Here is a 26,671-nt window from a genome sequence, read left to right on the forward strand (position 1 = left end):
ATTTTTTTAAAATTCTGCATGCTCAGCACTTTGGAGACTCATCTATTTTACAAATGCTTGAGTAAACTTAATTGTGTCTTGTTGAAAGCTCTTCCTCACCACACCATCATTCATTAATAACAGGGGGGAAACGAAGATGCTCGGGTGCGGTTATTATTAAAGACACCTTGGATTCATGCAAACCCACTCTTTGAATAAATTTGGGGCAACTTGTACATACTAGCTCACAAAAGCTGGGTTGAGACCTGGGTTTGATGGTCAGTGTTCTTACAACCCTATTGAGAAAAACACCTGCCAGTGAGACAGGAGTGACATTGAGACATTCGCTTCCATCCCTGCCTATCCTACACGGTTAGGATGTAAATGGCTGAAAAGGAAGAACAGGACACCTGCAAAGGCTGGGCAATATGAAAAGTATGTACATAAGGAAGTTAGCATGTGTGTTGGGTGTATGTATTGGGGGGTGGTGCATTTGCTCCTGCATGCATATGTGGAGACCAGAGGTAAGCCCCAGGTATTGTCCTCTGTCAGGCTGCAACTTTTTTTTTTTTTTTTTTTTTTTTTTGAGGAAAGATCTCTTACTAACCCTGAACTGCTGCACTGTCTGGACAGCCAGCGACTCAAATCCACCTCTTTCCTCCTTCACCCTGCAGTTATACAGTCACACATCACAAAGCCTGGGTTTTATGCAAGTGCTGGATCCAAACTCAGGTCCTCATTCTCCCCTCCCCCACCCCGCCCCACTCCATCTCCTCAGCCTCCACCTTGACTCTTTGGAATATGAACGACTGCTGTGAAAAACAGTGTTGAGAATTTGACTGGAAACTGTGAAGAACAGTCATGGCCCAACCTCTCCCTCTTGATGGGTCACAGACCTTCCTCTTTCCCTGCCTCTGTTGAAAAGTGCTTAGAAAGTCAAGGATGAGGGCTACCATAAAGGGGCATTAACTTAGTCAGCCAGAGTCCCACTAGGAACCACATCCACCCTAAGCTTGATCTGAGATGTGAATGCTCTTGACTTCCCTAGTCTTCCCCCTTCTCTTATCTCTTTCTTTTTCTCCCAACCCCCAGGCTGTGTGTGGCAATTTCAAAAGTATAGGAATGACTCCAGACCAAATCTTTGGCCTGTGTCTTTATTTGGTTATCCTCTCTGGGATCTTGGCCCAGTAATCTCTACCTTCCAAAGCCTCAGGGATGGATCTGCATCTCTTGGCTTGGCAGCTTGAACCTAATGACTGAATGAATGGCTGAAAACCTAGGCAGAAATAGAACTTGGCTCCCACACCCTTTGGCCAAGGATAGTGGGTTTTACATCACACATCATCCTCTTGGTGTACAGGTAATAGGCATCCAACTTTGGGAGGACACTCTCTTTTCTCTCCTCATTATCCTGGAGATGGCAACCTTTTCCTCTTACCTTCTTTGTCTAAGTGGGTCTCATTGGAGCCCAATGCAGTCCACGAACCAGTTGTACATTACTTCCCAGAAGCTGCAGGCTCCATGTGATGCCATCCCAAAAGCAGCAGGCCCTCTGTGGGTTAGCAAGAGTCTTCCAACCCCACCCACTGAAGTGGAAGTGGCGGGGGTGGTGGTGGTGGTGGTGGTGGTGGTGGTGGCAACAGAATCATTTTCTAAATACATAGCAACAAATACTATGACATGTATATACTGGAGGATTATTGATTTTTCCCAATACTCAGTGTGTTGGTTTTTCAGTCTTTGTGCCAAAATACCAGAGGGGGAAATATTGGCTCAAGAGTTCAGAGGTTTTTGTTTCTGGCCCTTTTGTACTGAGGTAGAACCTTATGACAAAGAAGTTGTGTCAGAGCAAAGCTGCTCAGCTCTCCAACTGGGACAGATAGGAAGGGACAAGGGACATGGTCTACTCTTCAAACACCCCCCCCCCCCACATACACACCTACATGCATGCACACACCGTGACTTACTTCCTCTATCCAGCCCCACCTCCTAATAAGCTATTCGGTCTATGGATTTCTTGATAAGTTAATCCCTTGATGTGGAAAGCATGACCCATCATCACTCAACAGCACCATTGGCTGGGGACCATGTCTTCAATACACACACCATTGAGGAGGACACCTTTTATTAAACCATAACATACCCCCCACACAAAAGAAATTTAAATTTTCCTTATGAAGAAAAACATCCAATTTTTCAGCCTTGACACACCTAACCTGACACTTGGAACTGATGTATGGTTTTGAGTGTAAAATGACAGGCCATAAGTACACTTGAGCTACATGCAACCTGTGCCACATACGACCTGTGCCACGTGCTGCTCCCTCTCGGCTCAGTAAGGGCTCTGCTGACCATGCAGTATGTAAATGCATTCCTATTCTTCATCTTTCTGTGAAGAGCAGTCAGTTCCTGGGGGACTCCTGTCCTGCTGGAAGGATTTGCACAGTCTACATCGTGAGTGCATTTGGGATAGAATGACTGTGGCATCCCCCTCAGCTCTCACTTGAGGAAGCTCACCAGCAGCCCAAAGGATACAACTTTACAAACTGTGTTGTGGATTGATAGCAGGAAAATTTTCCCAGTCAGTTGAAGATAGCAGCATACTTGTAACCAAATTCAATGGCGTCAGAATGCTCAGTATGATAGAGAAGGACAGATGAACACCATCCTAGTCACACACCCCCCCCCCCCCCATGCACACCTCTGTTCAGAGGCAGACAATGTGGGATGACAAACAGACTAGATCCACCCCACTGCTCAGCAACACCTGTTGACCATGTTTTCTGGTCTATTTTCACCTCTTCTCTTGCCTGCCATGGTGGTCTGTGCACTTGACTCCAGACCTCATCACGTCTTCTCAGACGACTATCAGAGACAAGATATTCCTTCCCAAGAAACAAAAATAAAAGAGCCCACTGGATTCAGAGGGAAAGTGGTAATAGAGGGAGAAAGAACTGCAAGAGGAGACACTGGCAAAGAACCAAGAAGGGGTTGTGAGGCTGTACCTAAGAGACCTCAAGGTCTGAGTTAGCAAGCCATACTAACCTGATAATATCTCCACTGCCTGGATTTGTTTTTTTCTGGAAATTTTGGTTTTTCGCTTTCACTGTGCTCTGTACTAGTAGATGAGTTCAAGTGAAAAAAATACGTGAAACCCTTTGTTTTGTTTTGTTTTAAGACCAGAATAGAATTTAGCCTGCAAAGATAGCAATTATAGTACTTAAAATATTCTTTCCTTAGGCAAAATAAAGAATTGTCTAATCTCTCCTCAGAGTACACATTACGAAACCCTGGAGACGTTCAGGCCAGATGGCCATGAAACACTTGGAGTGTCTACTGCAGACCTGGACTCCGGCACACACTCTTGTAGAAACCCTTTGCCTCCTCATACATCCCAGAATATTCCTTCACTGCCACCTCACCCTGCACAATTTATCACTTGAAAAGACCTCCTAAGCCACACTGCAGTGGTTTCACACAAGAAACCACATGACCTCAGAACTTGTAGAAGGAATTATGAATGTGACTCCACATGGGGCACTGGCCAGAGTATGGTCTTTAAAAATTCAGGCTGAGACTCACCATTTCTTACATGATAGTTTTGTACAGTAGCTTGCTCAGTTTTTTTTTCCTAAAGGTTATTTTAAACAAGAACCCCATTCTTTCAAAACAAAACAAACAAAAAAAAAAATGATATGGGCTTACAAGATGGCTCAGTGGTTAGAGGTGTTTGCTGGCAAACCTGATAAGCTTCATTCAATTCCTAGAACCTACAGGGTAGAAGGATACAGTTGACCCTTTCAAGATGTCCTCTGACATCAACTTATGTGCTCTGGAATATGCCCCACTCCACAGTAAATAATAAATGTAAAAAAAAAGTGAAGCTTCAATACAAGCCATACTAACACAAAAGTATATTCAAAACCTTTTGATGCACTCCTGTTACATCTAGGTGTTATGCCCTTCCCTGGGGGCACATCAGGAACTTGTCACAGCCTTTTCCTTCATGGCCCTAGAGTTCGAACATGGAGACAGCAGGGTGGAGAGGTCATTGCCTATCTCCCAGCTCCAAGGATGATACTGCCCAACACAATGTCTGGCACATTCTTAAGTACAAGAGAAGAATGAATTGGATAAAAGTCATCAAAAATGGAAACACTGCTAGAATGGAGTAAAGTGGAAATACACAGGAGAAACCAAGGGAGTCTGAGGAGATCAATCAGAAAGATTGATTACACTAATACAGGACAAAAGGCTGTAACAATTGCAAAGGCAAAATTGTACTTAAGCAAATGTACGTGGTTCAAATCCTAGCACTGGCCCCCACTATCCGGGCAGAGCTGCCTATTCTGAACCCTATTCTCTACATCTAGAAACCACTCACAACATCTTTAAAGGCAAGGACTGAGATATAAGCTTTCTGCCTCTGGAATGTAGATGTCCCACCGTGATGGCTGCTAGAGCAAACACAAAAAGAAGATTGCAATAGAGGAGTATAAGTATTTAAGTCGGAAGAGTAGGCAGGGACCGCACAATTGCCAGGCTCATGACGTCTTGGAGATACATAGGGGTGCCATTCTAGTCTTAGCCCCCAAGCCCGGACAGAAGTAGGGAGAGGTGGTGAATTAAAGAAGTTTGCCTTCTATTCCATCCCATCCCAGAGGCTGCTGTGGCTCACTGTTGACCCTCCCTACCTGTCCACAGAAAGGCAAATCCTTGATCAGAGTCATCTGATGGAAGGGGACTGTGATAGAACTGTTCACTGTGTATGTTTGATTCTCTCTCTCTCTCTCTCCTTCCCTCCTTCCCTCCCTCTCCCTCTCCCTCCCCCACCCTCTCTCTCTCTCTGTGATCTATATGTTCTTGTCACAGTTAACTCTCTCCACTCATTTGCCTGTGGGCCTTTCCTACTGCATTCTTACAGTTAGGGCACTTTTCTCTAATTGTATCTCTGTCTGTATCTCTCTGTATGTGTCCCCACCCCTCCCCCAATACACACACACACACACACACACACACACACACACACACACACACACACCTGTTCTCTGATGGCGCCAGCTCTTTTGAGGTAAGCTTTTAGGAAATGCCCTGGGTTGCTTTGGCTTGTCTGAGATGCTTTAGTACAAGGAGGAGAAAAGGGAAATGCTAGCTCTGGCCTCAGGCTCCTCCCTTAAGTGAGGCAGAAAAAAAAGAAAGTTAAACAAGAGTGACAGAGGCCAAAGAAAGGAGGTAGTGGTGCTCAGACATGCAAGAAACTGCAGAAGACATCACATTTTTGTGTTTGAAAGGATCACATTTGGGGGAAGTAGGAACCGGAGGTGTTGAAGATTAAGATTGGGTCTTTGAAATCTTGCCAAGAACCAAGAACCAGGACTAGTGACAGAGGGACTAGCCAGGTAGGACAATTACAATGGAAATCTGGCTCCCTTCACATAGAGTGGAGCAGGGCTACAGAATCTGTTGCAGGGGGGAGGTGGGGCCAAGTCTGGCACAGTCTGTGGGTTTGAAAGGAGCTGGGCGGGTTGGAGAATGCCAGTTAGCCTTTGTAGTTCTGAGCTCAGAGAGGGGATGACAAGCACTGGGCTTCGGGTCACAAGACTGGCTTGGATGGCTTTTGGAGAAATTTCCTCTCAGCTCTTCAAATGTATTTACCCCAAAGTTAGCCTCAACATGTGTCCTGGGAGCGTTGGCCAGTGAAGATTTCGGCAGTGGTACCTATTGGCTGGAGGATGGGGTCGACTCTCTTCCCAGTTCCCTAGAAGCATCCACTGCATGGAATACAACATCTTTGCATATTTTTCACCCTTCCCACATAATTGCATCTCCCAGATCTCTAGGGTTGATTCCCAGGTTGATCTTTTTGAAAGAGAAAGTGGGGGGGGGGGATCCTACGTGAAGATGTGGACTCCAGAGGTCTCTGTCTGCCCTGCCTCTGCCAGACCCAGACAACAGACTCAATGTGATGGCCATTCATAGAGAAAGTAGTAAGTTTTCATTTTTGCTATTCTTGTTTATTATTTTCAAGGCTTAGTTGATCTCCAGGATCAGGGTCCCCAAAGCATGCTTGCACTCTCTGTCTCTGTCTCTCTCTGTCTGTCTCTGTCTCGCTCTGTCTCTCTGTCATTTTGTCTCTCTCTCCTCCTGTCCCCTCCCCTCTCCTTCGTTTTTCTTCTCAGGAAAAATAAATAGTACCCTTCTCACCCTAGGAATGACGTAGAAAAGCAATAAACTGCTTCCTCACTGTTCTTATTCTGGGCTAAAGATATCTGAGGTTGGTCTATATGTGCCTATCCTCAAGACAGTAATATTTTAAAATGCATTTGCATCAGCTTACATGATGCATACAATAAACACTATATAACCAATGTCATTATGCTAACTTTATCCCAGAACTTGCACAGATGTCATCTTTGAGGGATTTCTGGATGTATTTGTGCTCCCTCAAAGGAGGGTGATAGGAAGAATTTAGAAGGAGGGTGTGGTCCAGCTGATTCAGCTCCCTTCAGGCTTGTGGCTCCTCCCTCTCCCCACTTCTCAGCCCAGCTCCTCAGACCTAATCTGAGTCAGCTGTCGATTCAATACTATCTACCTCTTGTTTCCAGCTGGGTTAGACTGTCAGGCAGTTGACCACTTCCCATGATCACAATCATTATGTCTGTGGTCCCTGCATTACCATCAGACCAAGGCATAGGCTGAACAATAGCATCTACTCCCCCAGCTTCTCTCAGCCAAAGATAACATAGCCAAAGTCCCAATAACAGTATTAATATTGTATTTAGAAGCTCTCTGGTTCATCTCACCTTCTGAGAGTCGCACAGAATTCACTAATTAATCTTCACTACACTCTATACATTAGAGGTAAATATTCTGAACCATGATGGAAGACATGTATGTATATGCTGAGGACAGTAAAACGGTTACTTATTTATCATGGTTCACTTGATAGAGTAACTGGTATTTTTAAAACACCCATCATAGATACAATAATTAGAGATATGCTTTTGTTAACAAAGTCACTACCCACTTCTAGCGTACCCTTGGGTACTAAATAATTACCCACTTTGTGTGGTTATCTAGCTCACTAATTACCCACAGAAATTGGGGTCAGGTGTTAACTGCTTCAAATAAGTATCCTCCAAAGACCTCACTGAGTTGTATGGAGAAAATGATGTGTTCCTTAGCCTAACTTTCACAAGTCACATATTTGTGTATCTTTGTAAGCAGAGTGAGCACAGACAAGGACAGATTAGCTTAGTGTGTGGAAGTCATACTAAACTGTTACTGCAAATCAGAGGGGTTAGGAGAATTCCATTCTCCACCTATCTCTCCTTTTGGGTTGGGAATAGTGGCCTGTTCTCGGGCCTTCATATATACAAGTACACTGAGACCATCAATGACTCTCCTTAGGAATGATTCATCTTGGCGTTACAGGGAGGCACCCAATGAGTCAAAGATTTTTTTTTTGACAGCTCCACCCTTTTTGATTATTTTAGCATGTCTCTCTCTCTCTCTCTCTCTCTCTCTCTCTCTCTCTCTCTCTCTCTCTCTCGTTCTTTATCAGTCTAGTGTAAACACTCTATTAGCCAAATCTGAAAAAAGATTCTGACCCAGTCACCAACTCCTGCCTCACGCCTTCCTCCTTCCCAGTCATGACAATAAGAAAAAAAAAATGTATTAAAGATACTCCAACATTCTGTTACTTCTTCTCTTTTGCCTGTGTGTCCTCCTCCTCCTCTTCCTCTTCCTTCTCTCCTTCCTCTCCCTCTTTTCCCTTTTCTCTTGCCCTTCCTCTGCTTCTTCATCTCATACGCTTCTCCTCTCTTCCTTCTCCTTCCGTTGGCATCCAGCCGTGCTCCTGAAGTCTCACCGTCAGAGACAAAGCACAATGAATGTCTGTGACGAGCACAAAGAAACTACCTTTTAAAGCACCCACTTGCAGGGAAACCTGCATCCTTGGCTCTCTTCCTCTCCTTTCTTGCTATTTGCAGAACTCCGTATTCTATTTTAACACAGGGCTGTCTGTTGTCTTCAGGATTCTAGCCTCATTGGGAAAACTGGGTTAAGACAGCAATATACCCACTGTGTTTATAGATAGGTAGAGACCCTAATTTTGGGGGTGGTACCTTCTTTGAGAGGACACTGCATGGAGGGCAAGCATTTAAAATGGGTGACAACAGAAACGCTGCATACTGCTCCCTTCATCTTTTAGGGATGACTTTCTTTTTTCTCCTCTCTCTCTCTCTCTCTCTCTCTCTCTCTCTCTCTCTCTCTCTCTCTCCATCTGAAGTATTGCTTATCGTTATCGAGGGACATTAGGCTGATCAATAAAGTGTGCATGTATCTTATGGACATGGGATGCTACAAAGGCTTCAGGAATCAGCAAAATGCCTGCAGTGGAAGTCAAGGGTTAGGCTGAGCCGAGGAGACCGATTGAATGGCTTTCCAAATCCCAGGAATGGAACGTAAGTGGCAAATTAGTGCACGTTGCAATCGGAGGCAACCAGCAAAACCCAGCCATTGAAAGGCATGAGGTTTAGCATTGTGATCATTACGCGCCTGAAGAGTGTCTATGTATCTTAAATATAGACTTGAGTTGTTGCTCTTTTCTGCTTTCACACAACAATTTCAAAGAAATGTTTGGGCGTTGTTGACTATCTGTCCATTTAAGAAAAAATAAATAAAAAAGAAAGGAGGAAAATTTCACAAGAAGCCTCACCTGCGCTCATTCACGAATGTGTGTGGATGCCAGACAATTGGCCAAAGAACCACATTGCACCCCAGGTCTCACTTCTTCACAGTCCCCACCTTGATCAGCCCTCCCCCACACCCAACACTTTAGAAAATGAGCTACCTGAACTGTAGGTCTAGCAAAAGAACACACATACACACACACACACACACACACACACACACACACACACACACACACATACACACATATACACACACACACACACACACGTTTGAATCTGTAGAGAACAATGTCTAGTTTACCCTGACCTGATGGTGTATTTTTGATCTCATTAGTAGTCAGGGAGATGTCTCCATGCATCCGGTGTTGCTAGTCCGGGAGGAGACATGCTACACAACACCGAGAGAGCAAGCGCGAGAATATTAGAAGAGGCTTGTCTTCAAGATATGGAAGGAAGTGAGAGATGACATTGCTTCAAGCTTTGTATGCGAGAGCCTGGCGGGGCGGGGGGGGGGGGGGGGGGGGGGGGGAGGCAAGGGAAGCCAAGCGGATTCTCAGAAAAGGGGGGACGCCATCAAAGAGCTAAAGGTGATTAGAGGGGGATATCGATTCCTTTCTCTGCCAGAGGTTTAAGCAGGCATGTGAGGAATCTGCACCACGGTTGGCAGAAAGAGACCCATTGCCTCCTGTAACCAGACACTGGGGCTTTCCAGGAGCCCAGGGAGAGAGCCGAGAAGAAAGGGGGCAGTGTGGTCTAGGAAAATTCAACTTGTCGCTGATTTGTGCCTGATGCTTGCTGTCCGTCAGCAGCCTCCCTTACATGCTTTTTTTCCTCTCTCTCCTTTTTTCTCCCCTTGCCTTCTTCTTCAGCGAAGCCTAGGGGAGCCAGTAAAGATTAAATGTGCTTTCTCAAAGGCAGCCACTTCATGCTGCTATGTCGAAAGGGCTATTATTATTAATAATATGAGAGAGAGAGAGAGAGAGAGAGAGAGAGAGAGAGAGAGAGAGAGAGGAGACTAGGTATGATGATGACGGACTGGCTCTTTGGAGAGGAAAAGGGGAAGGAGAGAAAAAGGAGAGACGCCGAGCTGAACGGAGAACTGTACATGAGCAGGACCTGCAGAGGTGAGAAAAAAAGTTGTGTGTGGGGGTGTTCTAAACAGACCCTGTACAGAGGGAAAGAGACGATTTAGAAGGCTGGCTGGTGTGATTCTAGTTCTTCTGGTGGGGAGGAGGCGAGCCTGGAGCTCTTCGCTATTCCTAGTTCTTTCTTTCTTTCTTTCTTTTTTCTTTTTCTTTCTTTCTTCCTTTTTTTTTTTTTTTTTTTTTTTTTTTTTTCTCCGAGTAGAAGGGCCCCCTCCAGTGTCTTCCTTAGGCCAGTGCTTTGTTATTCTGTGTGCCCAGCCAGCCATCCACTTTGCTCAGGCTTGGGATAAAAGAAAGAAAGGAGGGGTGAGGGGAAAGAAATTTTTTTTAAAGAAGCATCTTCCCGTCGGTCCCCTCCCTTTCGGTTTTTTTTTTTTTTTTTTTTTTTTTTGAGTCTGCACAGGAAAGCTCCGCTTCCAGGCAGAGGAGGTTGGGGAGAGCGACTCTATCAGGTACAGCACTAGTGGCTGTTTGTGAAGATGGAGGGGGATTATGCCTCGGATTCCTCTGAAATATTGGCCAAAGGCTTCAAAGGATCCGCAGCGGGAGGCGAGGGTGGGGGAGCATCTCCCCAGCTCTCACCCACCCCTTCCCACTTTGCGTCTACCAAATGACAGGCTGGTGCTCGCTCTGGGTGATTTTGGCCTTGGCCTCAGCCAAGCAGCTGATGCAGAGGAGGGCCTGGTTTGCAAGACTGACAGAACTCTGCATGCTAGAGAAAGAAGGAAAAGAAAAAAAAAATTTTTTTCCAAGCAGTCCTTGGGAAATTTTCTTGTTCTCTCTCGATTTATTTATTTTTAATTTTTTTACCGACTGTTTTCCAAATTTGATCAGCCCCAGCCCCTCCCTCCACTCCCACCCTACTGCCTTTCCCCCCACCCCCACGCCCGGCCAAAGCATAAACCATAGAGTTACGGTCTTCTCTCGATTTTGGAGTATCGCTTCCTGCCCCCGCCTTCCCTCCCCGCCCCATTCTCTGTCCTATTGAACACCTCGCCTAGCCTAGCGCACTGCGAGCTCACATTCTCCCCCCGGCTCTGGATGGCGCTCCTGGAAGCTCTGCAGCCGAGCTCCACTTCAAATGGGTGAGTTCAAAAACCTTTCTAACCTCGGAATCCTGCTTCTCCCAATCCCCATCTCTTAGGATTGTTGCATGTGGCACGCTTGCCCTGGGGGAAGGCAGAGGGTTGTTTTCTTCTCCTTAGTCTATTCCTGCTAGTTACAAATGAAAGCTTTGAAGAGATATTTAATCCTGATTGTAGATCACGTTTTTTTTTTTTTAATTAACCAAATAGAAATGGTCATTTTTCTGAGTCTATTCATATTATTTCCCAATTTAGTATATTATTTTGCCCAAAGCTTAAAAGTTTTCTTTGATATAGCTGCCATTTGCATGTTCAGGCATATATATATATTGCGTATGCAGGGTTGTACGGAGTCAGCAATGGATCTAAATTTTGTGAAGGGTAGAGGCTTAGAAAGCCAGGATGTCGCCACACTGGACCACCTGTTTGCTGCATTTTAGTCCCGAGTCTGCAACTGAAATTGCCTGTCATTCTCGTTTTGCTTTGTTTTGTCTCAAGAAAGAAAAAATACTGTGTTGCGCTCCCCTCAGTCCCTGAGACCCTAACTTGTGATGTTTACCGTTTAAATCCACGGGTTAGGCTCTTGGGAGCTGCGAGTCGTGCCTTTGCGTCGCTGAAGGAACTTTTTTGTCTTTTAAGAAAAAGAAAAAAGAAAAGAAAAGAAAGTTTGTCAGAAGTGATGAGAGTACACCTCTGAGGCTTCCATTGTTAGATGGGATCAGGTGACCAGAGTGTGGCAGCTCCTGGCTTCTGTTGAAGTAGACTGTTAGCATCCTGTGTTGGCTGTTATGGACGCCTGTGTATATGGCTGACACTGAGGCTGGTGGAAACTCATCGGCGGGGTCTATTCCTTGAGAGCAACACGCAGTACTACCAGAGCGTAACACCAACAGCTCAGTACCTGGTGGTTGACCTCAGAACATCTCAGCTGAAGTCCCAGCATGCCCCATGCCTCCAACTTTTAAACTCCACAGTTAATCTGAAAATTGTGCTCAATTAAAATGGGCATGAGAATATATTATATCTGCATTGTCCACACATGTGTTGTATATGGCTAGACAGTGGTTTCACTGACATAGGTATGCTGGAACCACTGGTTTGGAATAAACGAATAGGTTAAATATTCAACTCTTGTATTCAATACAAAGGAAAGAAATGAAGAGACTGGGAAAGATAAAATATGTGCTACTTTGCAAGATTTCTTAAAAACAAAATGAAAGGAGGGATGCTACCTCCTCGCTTTGGTACCTCTGTAAAATCGTTATGCTTGGTGAATTTAAAGGTGATAAGAATAGAAATGGATTTTTCTAAATACCATGGGATGAAAGAAATAATTGAGTGCATTTGATATTGCGTTCTTTGGGGGGAAATCAATGCCTACGACTCTTCTTTAGAAGCTGGGAAGATTTTTATCAGGATTTTAATTCAATTCGACAAAGCTATTGGTAATACCAAACCACATTTAAAAAGGATCCTCTCTTGAGGCGATTGTTAGCATTTTCTAGTTTGTAGTTTTCTGGGATGATAACTTTTCATGGCAGGGTAATTTCAGTGATTCAGGTCAGCCTCACATTAGGGAAGAAGGACGTGGCTTACCTTCCCTTTGTTGCAGAAAATTCGGGCGTACAGTTTCCTTTAAACAGTTTTACTCTTCTCAGCCCAACCTTTCTCTCCATTTTTGGAAAATGACTAAATCAACCCAGACTCCAAATGCTTTCATCTTTGAAAGATTTTGTAATGGTTGTAACCTCATTGTACACAGAGAGAGGAAAGTGAAGGAAGCTGCTCTTGTTCCATTTTTAAATGCTTATCTCAATTTTACTCATTTACCCCAAATTACAGTCAAGAAAGCATTTTGCATCAGAATGCTGAATTGAGAAGTGTGCAACAATTGTGCTGCGTCTTTTGTTGAAACCTCTTGTACGGCTGTAATTTAACTATTACTTGGCAGCCTTTGATAGAATGTGCTTCAAAGCTTACAGTTATTTAACAGATTTTTTTCCATTAGTTTATATAAAATGATTAATGATTCCCCATCCCATTTCAACTAATGTGCATGCATAGCTATGTGGAAATTATGGTGGTGCATCAGTTTAACTTATGGATAATACATATTATCACATTATACATTTGAAAGATTGGCAAACATTTGGTGCTTTTTGAAGGCAAAATATGTATGCAGCTGACGTGACAGAAATGTGTGCATGGATCAATAAAGATATGATAGATGTGATTTCTCTGTGATTTCAAGTGATAGAGGGACATAATTCAATACAAACGTTTCAGTTTGTACTAGCAGGCACTCCTGCTTTCCCATGTTTTCAAGTGGATTGCTCCTGTTCTCAGGCTGCTACTGTAATGCAGGTTGGCCAGGCATTCAGCAGTGCGTGCAACACAACAGATTTCTATATTTCAGCAGGCAACTGCTTCAGTGCAAGGGCAGGTTTCTCAACACCCCCTCTTCCTCATGGAGCCCATCAGCGAAGTTCAGTGAAATGAATAACATAATTGGTGGTTGGTTCAATCACTACCAGTCTAGACTAGCCCAGACGCATCAATTAGAGGGGACTGTCTTTTAAAGGGAGAGTGTAGCCGAAACAAGCAAGCTATTATTGATACTGATCTTTAAAAGCGCAAATCCAGCCTGGCAGATAAAAAAAAATAAAATAAAATAAAAAATAAAAAGGTGGTGAGCTGCAGTGGGGGTGCAATGGGGGAAGAAAAGAGACCCAGGGAACTGGAGCTGGGGTGCAGAAGGACAGGAAGCTGGAGCGAAAGGGGGGATAATGAGTGGAATGCAGTCCTGTACCTCCTTGGAGCACAGTTACAATTCAGTTCACAGGGTGCAGTGGCTCACCGTTTTTTTTAACTAGCATGCACACACACACACACACACACACAGACCCCTTCCCTAACACGACCACCTCCTTTAAAAAAGTCTTCTTTTTTGCCAGCTTACAACCAACACAGTTGAAATCTAACAGCTTTAAGAAGCCGCACTGATAACAAGAAGAACCAGCTGAAACCCCTTTTGCAATATTTACCCAAAAGAAAAATATGTTAAATGCTTAATTTTCAAATCTCTATTCTTTTTGTTTTATTTTGTTTTAAGAGAGCAAACTAGAGAAGAGTACTCATTTTTAAAATCTGGTACTGGAACCAATTTTATGGGCAAAACACCTTTATACGAAAAGTTTACAGTTTTCCATTGAATACAGTTAAGTAAGAAGAATGTAACAAAAGGCTTTGGTGATTTGGTAGTTTTTTTTCTTCTCTTCTCTTCTTCTTTTCTGAGGGAGAAAAACAGATGATTTAGAAAGTGTTAGGAACATATCAAGCCCCAGGGAAAGAAAACGTTTGATTGGTATTAATTAAAACACTGCTAATATATTCTAATAAAATCAGATTTAACATTCTAAACTAATCCGCCTAGCATGTCAAAGGCAAAGAAAAGTATTATCTTTCTTATTTGCATCTAGACAACTCGAATGCATTTGCTCATTCGGCAGAATTAATTTCTTCCACCAGTCTATTAAATCTCCTCACAGATTTGGTCAAACTTATTCTTTCAGACTAGAAGGGAGTGGGGTGGGGAAACCATGGAAGGTATTTGGAAGAGGAGTGACTGTATTTAGGGCCGGGTTTCTGGCTGCCTGTAGTCTTTTCTCTCCATTTGCTGTAACGGGGTGTGGAGAACAGCGGGGATTGCACAGTGATAAATGGCTCAGGGGTTTTGTTTTGTTTTTTTTTTTTTCCCCTTTCTCTCCTTCTACCTGCTGGCTTATTTAAAATTTTCAGTTGCCAAATTATATGAATGGCATTTATTCTGTGCGGTCAGCTTGCTCATCAGCATCTAATTTTTGTTTTCTAATTTCAGAATCCATGCTATCACAGATTCCTAATGGAAATTAAATAAATAAATAAATAAATAAATAAATAAATAAATAAATAAATAAATAAATAAAGGTCCTTATAACCAGAAACCCATCATCTTTTCTCGGCTATTTTTTTTTCTAACTTCAATCCTAAGGGCAAGTGAGGAAAAGAATGCAAAATTTTATTCACCAAGAGCTGAGTTCTTTGTTCTATTTTTAAGTTAAATATTTCTCTGGAAGAATTCCATATTTTTCTGGAGCATGGCGTTTTAGCTCTTTATTGCTAAGCTCACCCAACTGATAATATTGTCCTCAGCTGGTATTATAGCTAAAATGTTTCGCCTGTCACCGGTCTCCCGAAACTATGATAGCCCATGCAAATATGAGGCTAACACAAAAAGATGAATGGGCCGGAAATGCTGAAGACCATATGGGTGTGTTTCCACAAGGAGGGAGTCCGCAGGCTGTGGAGAGGTGGACTGACTATAGTCTGCACCAGGGAGGTGGCTGCAGACTTCTTCCTCCATTGCCTTTTCAAGTCTCCAAGGTAAAAGAGCAATCGCGGTTTGGTTTCACTTGTATTGTTCTATAATCCAGGCAATAAATGCTAATTAGTAATGCTCAAGGATCCGACCATTCAGAGTAATTATCATAATTTACTTCTTCCTCGTTAAAGACATTCCTTGCTGATTTAAAAAAAAAAAAGAAAGAAAGAAAGTCGTCCCTTCCCCATGGCATTGCAGTGAGGATTCACTAGAGAGACGTTCAAGGTACACTCAGAGCCTCGAGGCTGCATTTGAAGTCACCGACATGTGCTGCGCCTTATTGGGAATGGAAGTGCAGCTTGATTTCTATGATGAAATTCATATAAATGCATCAGCTTCTGCACATGCACAGGAATGTATGGTTTTATTTTACAAACCCCAAGGCTCCTCCTTTGGGTCCCACCCCTTTTTCTAAAACCACTTATGAGCTGAACAAAGGAAAGTACTAACTATAGAGGCATCATTAAATGTGAACAGTCACTGCACTGTAAAGTGTGTGCTATGACAACATATTTCACTGCACAAAAGTGCAGATAATTAAATAATTCAACAGCAACCCCGACTAATTAGCAGAAAGATCTTTAAAGAGGAACAAAAAAAAATGGATCCAATCAACTTGAAGAATATGCTTCATTCTCCGAGAGATCTCAAATATATTTTAGTTCTTTGGAGATTGATTCATGTAGGGCATGAGGACAAAGCCAGTTACTCAAAGCAGAGCTTGGATCTTCTTTAGACACACAAACTGGATGTCTGTCTTCGATGAGCTGAATTTAGTGTAAGACTTTCCATTTGCAGTCAAAGGTATACATGCCACTCAGACGTACAGGTCTCTTTTATCTATAGATCTATGACAGCCAACCCTTAGCTTTTCAGTTGGCTTCCTTAATGTGTGTGTAGCCTCTCCCACATTTTCTAATGATGCATATTGAAGTTCCATATTGCTTGAAGAAAGTATCGTATTCACAGTACAGATAGAATAAGTAACTGTACTCAGTGTTGTGCAAGGTAATACCTCTTCCCCATTTCCTTTGTCAAGGTGTTATTCTTAGTGTTCATTGTTCATTGGTCCTTTAAGCAGGAGCTCCAGATTTAACTTGAGGGCTATAAGCACATTAGAAGAATAATTCCCCTTGGATACTGTACAGAAGGAGCCACCTGCAAAATGTTGATGCTGTTATTGAAGTCTCAAGTGGAATCAGCTTTCAAAAAATTAGATATTAGATACATCCGATATAATTTGCAATCTGTAATTATACTAATGTGCATAGAGCTGCACGTTGCTTTACATGTAGCCTACTTGAGTTTGTTGCCCACCCCCACCCTTGGGCATGTCTCATCACTTGCAATTGCTCCTGAGTAGAATGCTTTTTAAGCCAGCTTATTTTTTGTAATTCCTTGTTAATTAATATAAGAATAAAAGGACTTTGCAGCCGGTGTGCTTGTGTGAGAATGAAAGCGAAAAACCTGGATGGTGAAAACTAATGATCCCTCGAAGGGTTGTCACTGGAGACACTGGAATTCTTTGCAAAACATTCGCAATTCTTTGTGGATTTGTTCTTTATCCTGACTTCGGATAACTTGGACGCATGGAGAACATCAGAGTAGTAGATATCACTTAGAAGGAGTACATTTCCTTTGTTGGAATTAGAGAAATGACATTAGGCAGAGATAATAGGTTTTAACTTAATCAAAATAATCAAACCATTAACAATAATAAACAATTCCTTTTCTGCTTTTCCCCTCCATTTTGCATGTCACGTGATGAGTAACTGGAACTCTTGTGTACTAACTTCAGTTCCCTTTTGGGGCCTCAACGTGATTCCAGAGATCTACTGATGGCTCCCCTGGGGAGCCTTCTCCAGCAAGCTCCCCCGTGAAGATCTACCTACTAAGAAAAAAAAAAAAACCCAGGCAGAAGCACAGTGAGTTGGCTGGTCAGTCTGGCACTTGGCTGTATGCAGTAGGTGATGAGATTGTCAAGACAAACTTGGAGAATTATTACTGAGCAAGGCAATGTAAGGGTCTCCCTTGTATTTCTTCTGCATTCAAATTACAAAAAGGATCCCAAGAGACTCTTATGTTGAGTAGAAGACCCCATTCCACTACTCGATGCAATTTGGTAGGTATAGAACCAAAAAAAACAAAGCTGATCTGCAAAATTTTTAACTCATGACAAACTCGTGAAATCTGTCCATTCTCCTACTGTCTGCTGCATATTCATTCCTCAAATTTTTTAAATTTTATTTATAGTATATAAAAGCCGTTTTTGCATGGGTTGGGTCTGTGTAACTCCAAAGCAATGTGTAGCTTGTTTTTTATCTTCTCACATATTCTTGAACTTTCCATTATTCACTACCTATATGAATCATAAAAGTACTATATACAGTGTCCTTTTATAATACAATATCATGCTAATTTATTCACAAATGAATATTGCATGTATGCCAAAAGCTTAGCATCCCATCTTCGATATCATTGTTTATAAAATACATTGCCCATTAACAATATTTAAAAGTAAGTCATTCTACCAGTTAGATCTCTCCTCTGGAGAACCAGCATCCCCAGCATACTCTTATTTAGTGCAGTGATGTGTCCTGGTACATTCCATTCAGTGTACCTAGCTCATTGATGCAATTTCATTGTGTGAGTATAATGGAGAAGCTGATGTCAAAGGTTTTAGTTAAATTAAAACCACCTGTAAAGCACATCTCATTCACAACAGCTCCTGCAGAGTAAGAGAGTAACATTAATACCTCTCTTCTCAAATATCCTTATCTGTGAAGTGAGTGGGTCAGACCAGGAAGGTTCTCAGTTCTTACAGCTCTCAGAGTTGTTGAAGCTATTTTACAGTGTGGGGCCAATCGAACAAGGCCAGAACCCATGAACCCAGAGTCTGTTGGTATCAGTTGCCCTTCAACGTTACATCTGATTCTGCCTCCCGGGTTTAGTATTTACTAATCTGTTTTGCCCTGTTGAGAAAGCACAAAAGATTGGAGTTCACTTTCAGGAAGGGATGGTGACTGAAAAAACACCAGCCTAGGGGCAAAAATCAAAGAAAACGGAAACCAAAATAAGGCTATCCAGTGGGGGAAGTGAATTCTTCATCCCAGTTGTAAACCCACATCCTTCAACGTTGACTTGGAAGATTCCCAGACAGACACCCACCTTCCTGTTTAGGCCACACCCTGTCCCCAAGCCCTTCTGCTTGCCTGTCATCCCTTGGAGTGCGGTTTCTTCTCTCCATTGGATCGATGCCTTTAAGTTTTGTGTTTCCTGTTCCTCTTGGTTCATTGGGATTGTGGTAATACTCCTTTCAGGAGCCTACAATGGTTGCTCGACCACAACACACTTCCCAAATGAAACACTGACATGTTCAAAGCCACCTGGAAAGGGCCCCACCTCATTTTTCTCCAACCACCCAGCAGGTAGAAGCCCTTCTTAAATCAGACTTGACGCCCCAGTCTTGACGCCTTTAATATGCTTACAGCTGACTAATTTTCTTCCTGTGTGCCCCAGTGTTCGGTAACTCTCACCTTCCTTCATTACTTTCTCCTTCCTTTCCTTTCTCCTATTTTCTCTCCTCTTCCCCCCACTTCCCCTCCCTCCTTCCATCCACACACTTTTCTTTCTTCTTTCTTTCTTTTTCCTTTTCTTTCCCTTTCTCTTTCTTACTAATCCTGCTCTCCCTCCTTCCCTTTCTCCGTCTCTTTTTCTTTACGTACCATGCACCAAGTTCTGTGCGAGGTACTAGAAAGACCAAGATAATTTCAAGGGGTCAGCAATTAGCACCCAGTAATTCCAGTGCTTTCCTTCACTCCTGCATGCTGAGCAGTTATGCACTGACAACCAACCTAGATCATCTTCATTCCCAGGACTTATTTCAATGTGCCCTGGACCCTGCAGTCCTTTGATCTCTGCCTGTGTGTCCTGCTTCAGTGAGGGTAGACTCGAAGCACTCCTTCAAGTAGGACTCTCTCATCCACACTGGGACGAGACCACTACTTAACTGATCCTTGAGCAAGGGGAACAATGAAAGAGAGCTGCTTTTTGTTGTCCGAGTGATGTAGCATTTCTGCTGGAGTTAGAAATAGCATTGTCTCTAAGGTGCCACTAATTCATTTCCTTTAAACAGTCAATGTGGTAACTGTCTGTGACGTGTTCTATTATCTTTTCAGTTGTACTGATGTTGCTTTCAGCTGGTCCTATAGCCCCCTTTCTCAGGAATGTCTCCCCGGGGAAAGGACAAAGACGGCAGAGACTGCTAGACTGATGGACCGCTCATGCCAACTGTGAAGTTGAAACAAAGCAACTGACCACCTGAAGAGACCCCTCCTGCACAGCAGCCACCCACATGGTGCAGTGGCAGCCAATAGTAATCTTTGCAAGAAACAGAAAAACCCAGACCATCCACGAGTCAAAAGCTTTCCCTTCCTTGTGTGTATTCGTCTGTCTGTGTTCAGATTCACATGCCATGTATTTTTGATGCTAGTATGGACATGCTTGTTAGTGCAGTTGTGTAAAGGCAACTTTGCCCAAGTGTGTTAATGTATGAAAAGACTGAATTTTCTGGGAAGACTGATTTTTATCAAGATACAGTATTGGTTCCTGAGAGAGATCTAGAAAGTGAAAGACAATGTCACCACAGGTGACCCACAGAGACCTCATGCCTCCACGCAGAAACACCACATCCTGCCCCCAGACTCTGAGTGGCAAGCTTGGCTCTGTGACGTATGACAGCTGCTTCCAAGGGTGGAAATCAAACTGGACAAGGGTACATAAGCTACCTAAAATGTAGTGATAAACTGAGTCAGTAGACAATAAGAACAGAAACAAAACCAAAGACAATGTTCTAAGAAGAGGCCAAATTGGTTTGCCTAAGGGAGAATATTGCCCTAAAGAGAAAATATGAAAGGAACCTTAAAGGGTGTTAAAAAAAAATACATAAATGGGAAGGTAGGAGAAAATAGAGGCCTGAAGGTGGACATAATAGTATGCAAGGGCATGGCAGAGGAAATCCATGTAGTGAATTTTGGAGATAGCAAATCCTATTAACTTGACTCCACTCAACACTCAGCATCCCTCTCTGTGTGTCTTGTAAAGATGGTGCACACCTGTATTTTCCCTCTCCCACCCCAGAAGTCACCTAAACCAAACTAGAACTGAAAAGTCAGTTCTCTGACACTAGAAGGGTGAAGGCAATTGGTGGCACCTGTGTAGAACTCATGATTCTTCTGTTTGTAATTGCTAGTTACCAAGTTTATTCCTTATAGGAAATACTTTGCATAATGAATCTCAGGAGAGCTCTGAAAAATTACACATTGTTCCCACTTCCTAGGTGATGAAACTGATTTTGATGAGGTTATGTGCCTGGCCAAGGTGCTATGTGTGGCTATGAACATTCAAGGTTGTGGTCACAAAGCTCATGAGCTGGAGCCTGAAGTCAGACTTTGTGATCAGTACCCACACTGAAGTCACTTTCCCCACAGCCCTTACTGTCTGTCCACGGAAACAAATAGCCCTTCTGCTTACTTATGGCCTCAATGCTCTCCACTTTTGTATATGAATTACACCAGAATGATAAAATGTGTTTTCACGACAGAAAATTGAGAATTTAGTGGAGGAGAGCCTGTCAGCATTTAGACATTTCCTTTTGATTTTGGTCAGACATCATGAAACTTTTGACTTAGTTCTACAAAAAAACCCAAAAGTTTTAAGAGCAGTGGCCTTAAGCTCCCTGTCACAATATCTTTTTGACAGAAAACATAGATCTATAGTCTGTAAGCAGAGTAACTTAGAAAAATAAAAACCAACCAACCCAAACAAACAAACAAAACAAAACAAACCACATATTTGGAAGTGTCCCAGCAAGGAACAGATACAAGGCCCTCAGTTATCTTTTCATTGGCCTTTGAACTACTCCCTCCTGCCCTAAAGAAACATGAACTTCTATTTGATTAAAGAAGGTATTCTGTCTATATGATCAAGGAATGCCTCATAGACTGGATCTAGTAGATCTCTCCAGTTCCTTCCCTCTTTAACACCTCATGTCATTGTGAAATACAGCTATGAACTAGTGTATTTGGGTCAAGAAGTTGTCAATGATCTGTCCCCAAAGAATACAGAATAGCTACAGTTGTGTGTTTGCTATATCTTTAATGATATTCCCAATCATGAAGTCACTGTTCACCTGTACAGATCCAATCTCCCATTGTACATCTTCTCAACTCACTTGACCAATGGTCAATTTTTGCAAATGTTGTGAATGCTTATCCATGACTATTTCAGCAATACTGAAATATTAACAATGACCACTGGTCATTTTGTGTTGTAATCCTTTTTTATGCATGTAACTAATTCAAGAATCCTTTGGCCATAAGAAACTAGAACTAAAAATCCCGTTCTTGCTTCCAGCCACTCTGCATTTGATTGACATTTAGCAGTGATTAATACAGTGGCCATCTAGATACCATAGATGTCTAAATTGTGATTTTTTTTTTTGTCTGAAAGGAGATGGTTAAGCTGGCTCTGCTAAGGGACAAACGTCTAACTTTTTGAGATACCTGGATATTTAACTGTTGTAACTTTCTACTTAGCTGTTTGACATTTCATAAGCAATCCCCGTCATGGCTCTGGCTGTCTTGTTTTTTTCAAAGTACTTGTTGGCTCTGTCTTACACTGTTCTCACTGACTTTATAAGTAAACAGGTTTGCTGTTACCGAGTAGCCCAAGCACAAAGTGTGACTTCGTTGACATTTTATGAGTTCTTGACTCCCAATAAAAGAAATGTTGCATTAACTGTGGACTTGTGTTGATTTATTGGAAAAGACAGCTCTCGTAGCTTGCTTTCACTTGTGTATGTATAAATCAAAACTAGTTTGTGATCCATAAGGACCAAATATCTAATGGGATAAAAACAATTAAGTTAGAGACACTTTCTAATGATCCCATATCACCTTTAAATGCTGTGGTCACCTGCCCACGTCAGAAGTCTAGGTTCAGTCTCTCCTGTGCACAGGCCGTGTCTGGGAGTTCAGTGTCCCCTTTGACCTCCCCCCTTTTCTTCTATTCAGATAAGTGTGCTTCTTCCCATTTCCTGTGCTAATGGAGTAAGAAAATGTTATCTTTTCCTATCTGGAGTACTGCCTCGTCCTACCAGGATTTCCCTGCCGAATGTCAAGTGGAATCCAGAGAATTCTCTAAATCATGAACATCATTCTCCAGGAATTAAAACTCTTTATAATTACCATTGCCCTTGAGATATCATGGCACCTAGTGAACTTGATGTTCTGGCTTCTTCCTCCAGCAGAACTCTCTAGAATCATCAAGTCCTCATCTATGTTCCTCCTCATGCCATCATCTCTGTCTTCTCTTACTCCCTCATCTCCTCACTTTTTCACACCTGTAGCCTTTTGTCTGTATCTCTCCACCATCCATTCCAAATTCTATCATCTCTCCTTCAATTCTTATCCCAGTAGCCATTTCCTCTCAGAAGCCAGCATCCCAACGGTATGCTGGCTTCCCCACCAAGGTGCTATACTCTGAATTATCCCATGGTTTAAAAAATAACAAATATAGGACTATATACAAGGAACACTAACTCATTATATGTAAAGATACCCAGGGCACTAGCATAAAAAGTATGGTTGAGAAAGTCTGCAACAGCCATGCACAGTGTAATGTTAGTCCTCCCAGAATATCTGCTGAATGAATGGCTTGTCTGGATCCTTAGCAAGAGGTAATCTGACTTCTTTTTACCTGAGCTGTGGTGCTATGCAGGAGATGTGTCTTTGGATTTGTAAGGACTCCTTGTCTTGGGGGTACACAGTCACAGGTGGATTCCCTTCCATTCATCCCAAGGATAACTGAGTGGCATTACCCAATAGGATGACCAATGACTTTGTTTTATGTATCCACAGGCAAACAAAAGAAGGAAATTGAGCTCTTACTTAGGTCAAAATGAGAACGACTCAAGTAGACAATAGATTTGATCAGTCCTATTTTAGTGAAGGGTTAGCCAGATTGTATTACAATAGTAATTATTTATTGGGAACATGCTTATTGTATGTATGGCATATACTGGCCAGGTACTTATTGGATCTTAGGGATGCGGCGGGAAATAGGACAAATGTGGCCCTTACATCTATAGTGAATAATATGAATGTAATTATTTTAGTTATTCAGCAGCAGCCAATATATTAGTTCTCACACTTAGTTGCCCTTGGTAACTGCTTAGGGTGTTTAAATACTGATACCCAGGTCTCTTCTAAAAATATTCTGGGAATTGAGATTCTTGTTCCTTGGAGCCCTTATAGAGCTTTGACTAAGCAGATAGAGCTGAAAACTTTTGACCTATGGGAATATAATATTAAAATGAGCTCTGACGTCAGGCCTGGGCTGAGGTGGGAGAACTGCAAGGACAAGCACTGCCTGGAGTACAGTGAGTTCAGGCTCAACTTAGGAAACGAAATGAGACCTCCTTCTCTGCAGAAAACCACAGAAGGTTAGGGATGGGGAAAGCCCAGGGGTAAAGCACTTGCCTAGTAGGTGCTAGGCCCTAGCTTCAATCTTCTAGACAATGAGTAAAGAAATCAAACATATTAAGAAAACTAGGAATTTGGTATTGGCAGTTGATATCAGGTTAGAGACAAAAGGAGAAAAATCAAAATCATCTGCTTAACATATCTTCGTTTCATTTTTTTTTTCATTTGTCAAATTTCCTCAGAAGACAAATCAGTACTTCGTCACTGAAATGCAGAGATCAGCAAGAAAATGACTCAGATATGAGCCAAACTTAGTTTCTAATTTTAACAAATACTCTTTTTGCTATAGTAAACTTTCCCAGGAAATAAAATCATCTTCAAACCATGAAAGAACCAGTATCCACTGTGATCATAATTTTAAAAAGCCAATCATCAAGTATGAGCACTGTAAATTCTCTTTGTTAAAACAAAAACCACACATGTACACATGTATAAAATACACACACACACACACACACACACACACACACACACACACACACGCACTCTAGGAAGAGGGGGATCGGGTCCCCAGGGGTTCTAAGGACATTCTTATAAAGATCAAGTGCCTATGTTTAACTCCACTCTTAACTAGGAAGGACATTGTGACTTGGAATAGCAGAAACGACAGTGGGAAGAGAAAATTGAAAGAGTGTGTTTTGCTCTTGCAGTCTTGGTTCCCAGATACCTCATTTCATGACATTCCATTCAGTTTAACGTTTCACAGAACAGGTGAAGTCTGTCAGTCTGTCCCCAAGAGAGAAATTGGCATTAAACAAATAACTACTATTTTACAAATAGCTTTTGTGACCTGCCTACCATGCCCAACTTTCAGATTCTTCTTATAGATGAAGAAAACCCTGGAGACCTGTCCTCTAGTCTCCGTTTTCACAATATGTAAGACCACAAAGGGAAAATGTGCCTTTCCATTGGTTAGCCCAGTGGTGCTTAACCTTCCTAATGCTGCAACCCTTTAATACAGTTCCTCATGTTGTGGTGACCCCAACCATATCATTATTTTCATTTCTACTTCATAACTGTAATTTTGTTACTGTTATAAATCATAATGTAAATATCTATGTTTTCCCATGGTCTCAGGTGACCCTAATGAAAGAAGTTCCTCTGGCCCCTAAGGGGTCATGACCCACATGTTGAGAACCACTGTTCTAAAGCCATCAAAAACCCACATCAGCGTCCACACACTTCCTTCAACATCCATTTTGGTGTTTGAGCATCTACAGAGTTGGGAAACTCGCATTTCTGTTCCAAATCCCTCACACTGTTGTCTAATCCCATTTTCTCTTGTTCCCCATGGAGAGGAAAAACAGCTGGTTCCCATTCTTTCTAAATTCAATCTCTTCATAAAGACACCTACCTCTCTGCCCTCTCTTTCCTGGAATGAATAATAATTTCCCATTAGGAAATCATCTCTGGGATTGTGTATGCTCACTGCCATGTCACGTATATACACACTCATTGTGTAATGCTCTTATTTCGAACAAGCCAAGGCCCAGCACAAAAACAAGCACGTGAATCATTATTTTTATGAATGAAGTCACAGGTCCAATAATAGACACTGAATAAATAGTTGAGAACGATTGTCTTCTAATAATCACAGGCCAAAATTTGCCATTTTTTTTTTTTGTACAAAGTATTGACGAGCTGCTGCTATGGGAGAGGCAAATTAAAAATTAAATGATCGGGTTTCAATTTCCTTAAAGGGAGTCCGCCCTACCCCATGCCCTACAGTGAAATATTCCATTTGGCATTCCATAGCAGGAGCCACCATTGCTTGGACAAAAATAGATACAGTGTAGAGCATTCAGTCAATGGAGTAATCCAATTGTCTGAACATTCTTCTCTGCTTTGTCATTTACATTTTAATAAGTCCCAGAATACATCAAGCTGCCCTGAGTTGCACAAGTGTGGCTAACCATGTGTAGTTTACCATATGCAGCTAGGGAATCCAAACATGCAACTCCTATAAAACATCAACATTTGCTTTGCATATATATTTCCAGGTCCTTCCATGTTACAGAGAAGCACTCCCAAATTAAAAATTAATATTTTTCAATATATTTTCTGTCATCCACAAGTATCTCATTAGTACATTCAGATTTTGTAAGTGAAGGGGAGAGGGTGGGTGTGCCATTACGTGATCTTAGAATCCTAGCACCTGTGAACTCAAAGGAAGATTTAACAGATGCCAAAAAGAAAGAAAGAAAGAAAGAAAGAAAGGAAGGAAGAAAGAAAGAAAGAAAGGAAGGAAGGAAGGAAGGAAGGAAGAAAGAAAGAAAGAAAGAAAGAAAGAAAGAAAGAAAGAAAGGAAAAGAGACATACTTATTTCTCTGCCAGTTTCCTTTCTGTTCACCAAGGAAGCTCATATAACCACATTTTAAAGCCATCTCACCTTCCACACTGCCAAAATGCCAGGCATCTCAGCTTTAACAGATGTGTATATGCATGTGCATGTGTTTGCATGTGTGTGTGTAATTATTTTTATTAATCTATATGCATAACTTAGTTTATGCATATATTGGCCACCAGCTGCTTCAATGCTTTGAGACATTTGTTTTCCTGGCTTAACAGAGCCCGGTGAATTTTTATGATGCAGCAGAGCTAGTCATGGAGTGAGCCTCAGCATGTTGAAGATTGTCAAGTGGCATATCTGTACTTAGAGAGGAGGGATGTCTAAAGAAAGAATTCTAGAATAATCTCTACTCTAATATATATATATATGTTAGTAATATATTATATATACTAGTAATATATAATGTATACAATATAATATACTAATAATATATTATCATATGTTAATTACACA

At 42.1% G+C, this 26,671-nt stretch overlaps 2 long non-coding RNA genes across 2 annotated transcripts in view; both read left to right on the top strand.

The window, feature by feature from the left end:
* LOC128122093 (uncharacterized) overlaps nucleotides 1-26,671 on the top strand; it is a 340,108-nt gene that overhangs the window by 204,035 nt on the left and 109,402 nt on the right. The gene's annotated exons all lie outside the window — the stretch shown is intronic.
* Nucleotides 10,191-22,123, top strand: LOC128122087 (uncharacterized). The gene is made up of 2 exons (XR_008222329.1): nucleotides 10,191-10,905; nucleotides 11,618-22,123. It is a non-coding gene; the product is annotated as an uncharacterized LOC128122087 (long non-coding RNA).

Source organism: Peromyscus californicus, unplaced genomic scaffold (genome assembly GCF_007827085.1).
Source record: "Peromyscus californicus insignis strain IS unplaced genomic scaffold, ASM782708v3 Scaffold_11__1_contigs__length_118956290, whole genome shotgun sequence".
Lineage (NCBI taxonomy): Eukaryota > Metazoa > Chordata > Mammalia > Rodentia > Cricetidae > Peromyscus > Peromyscus californicus.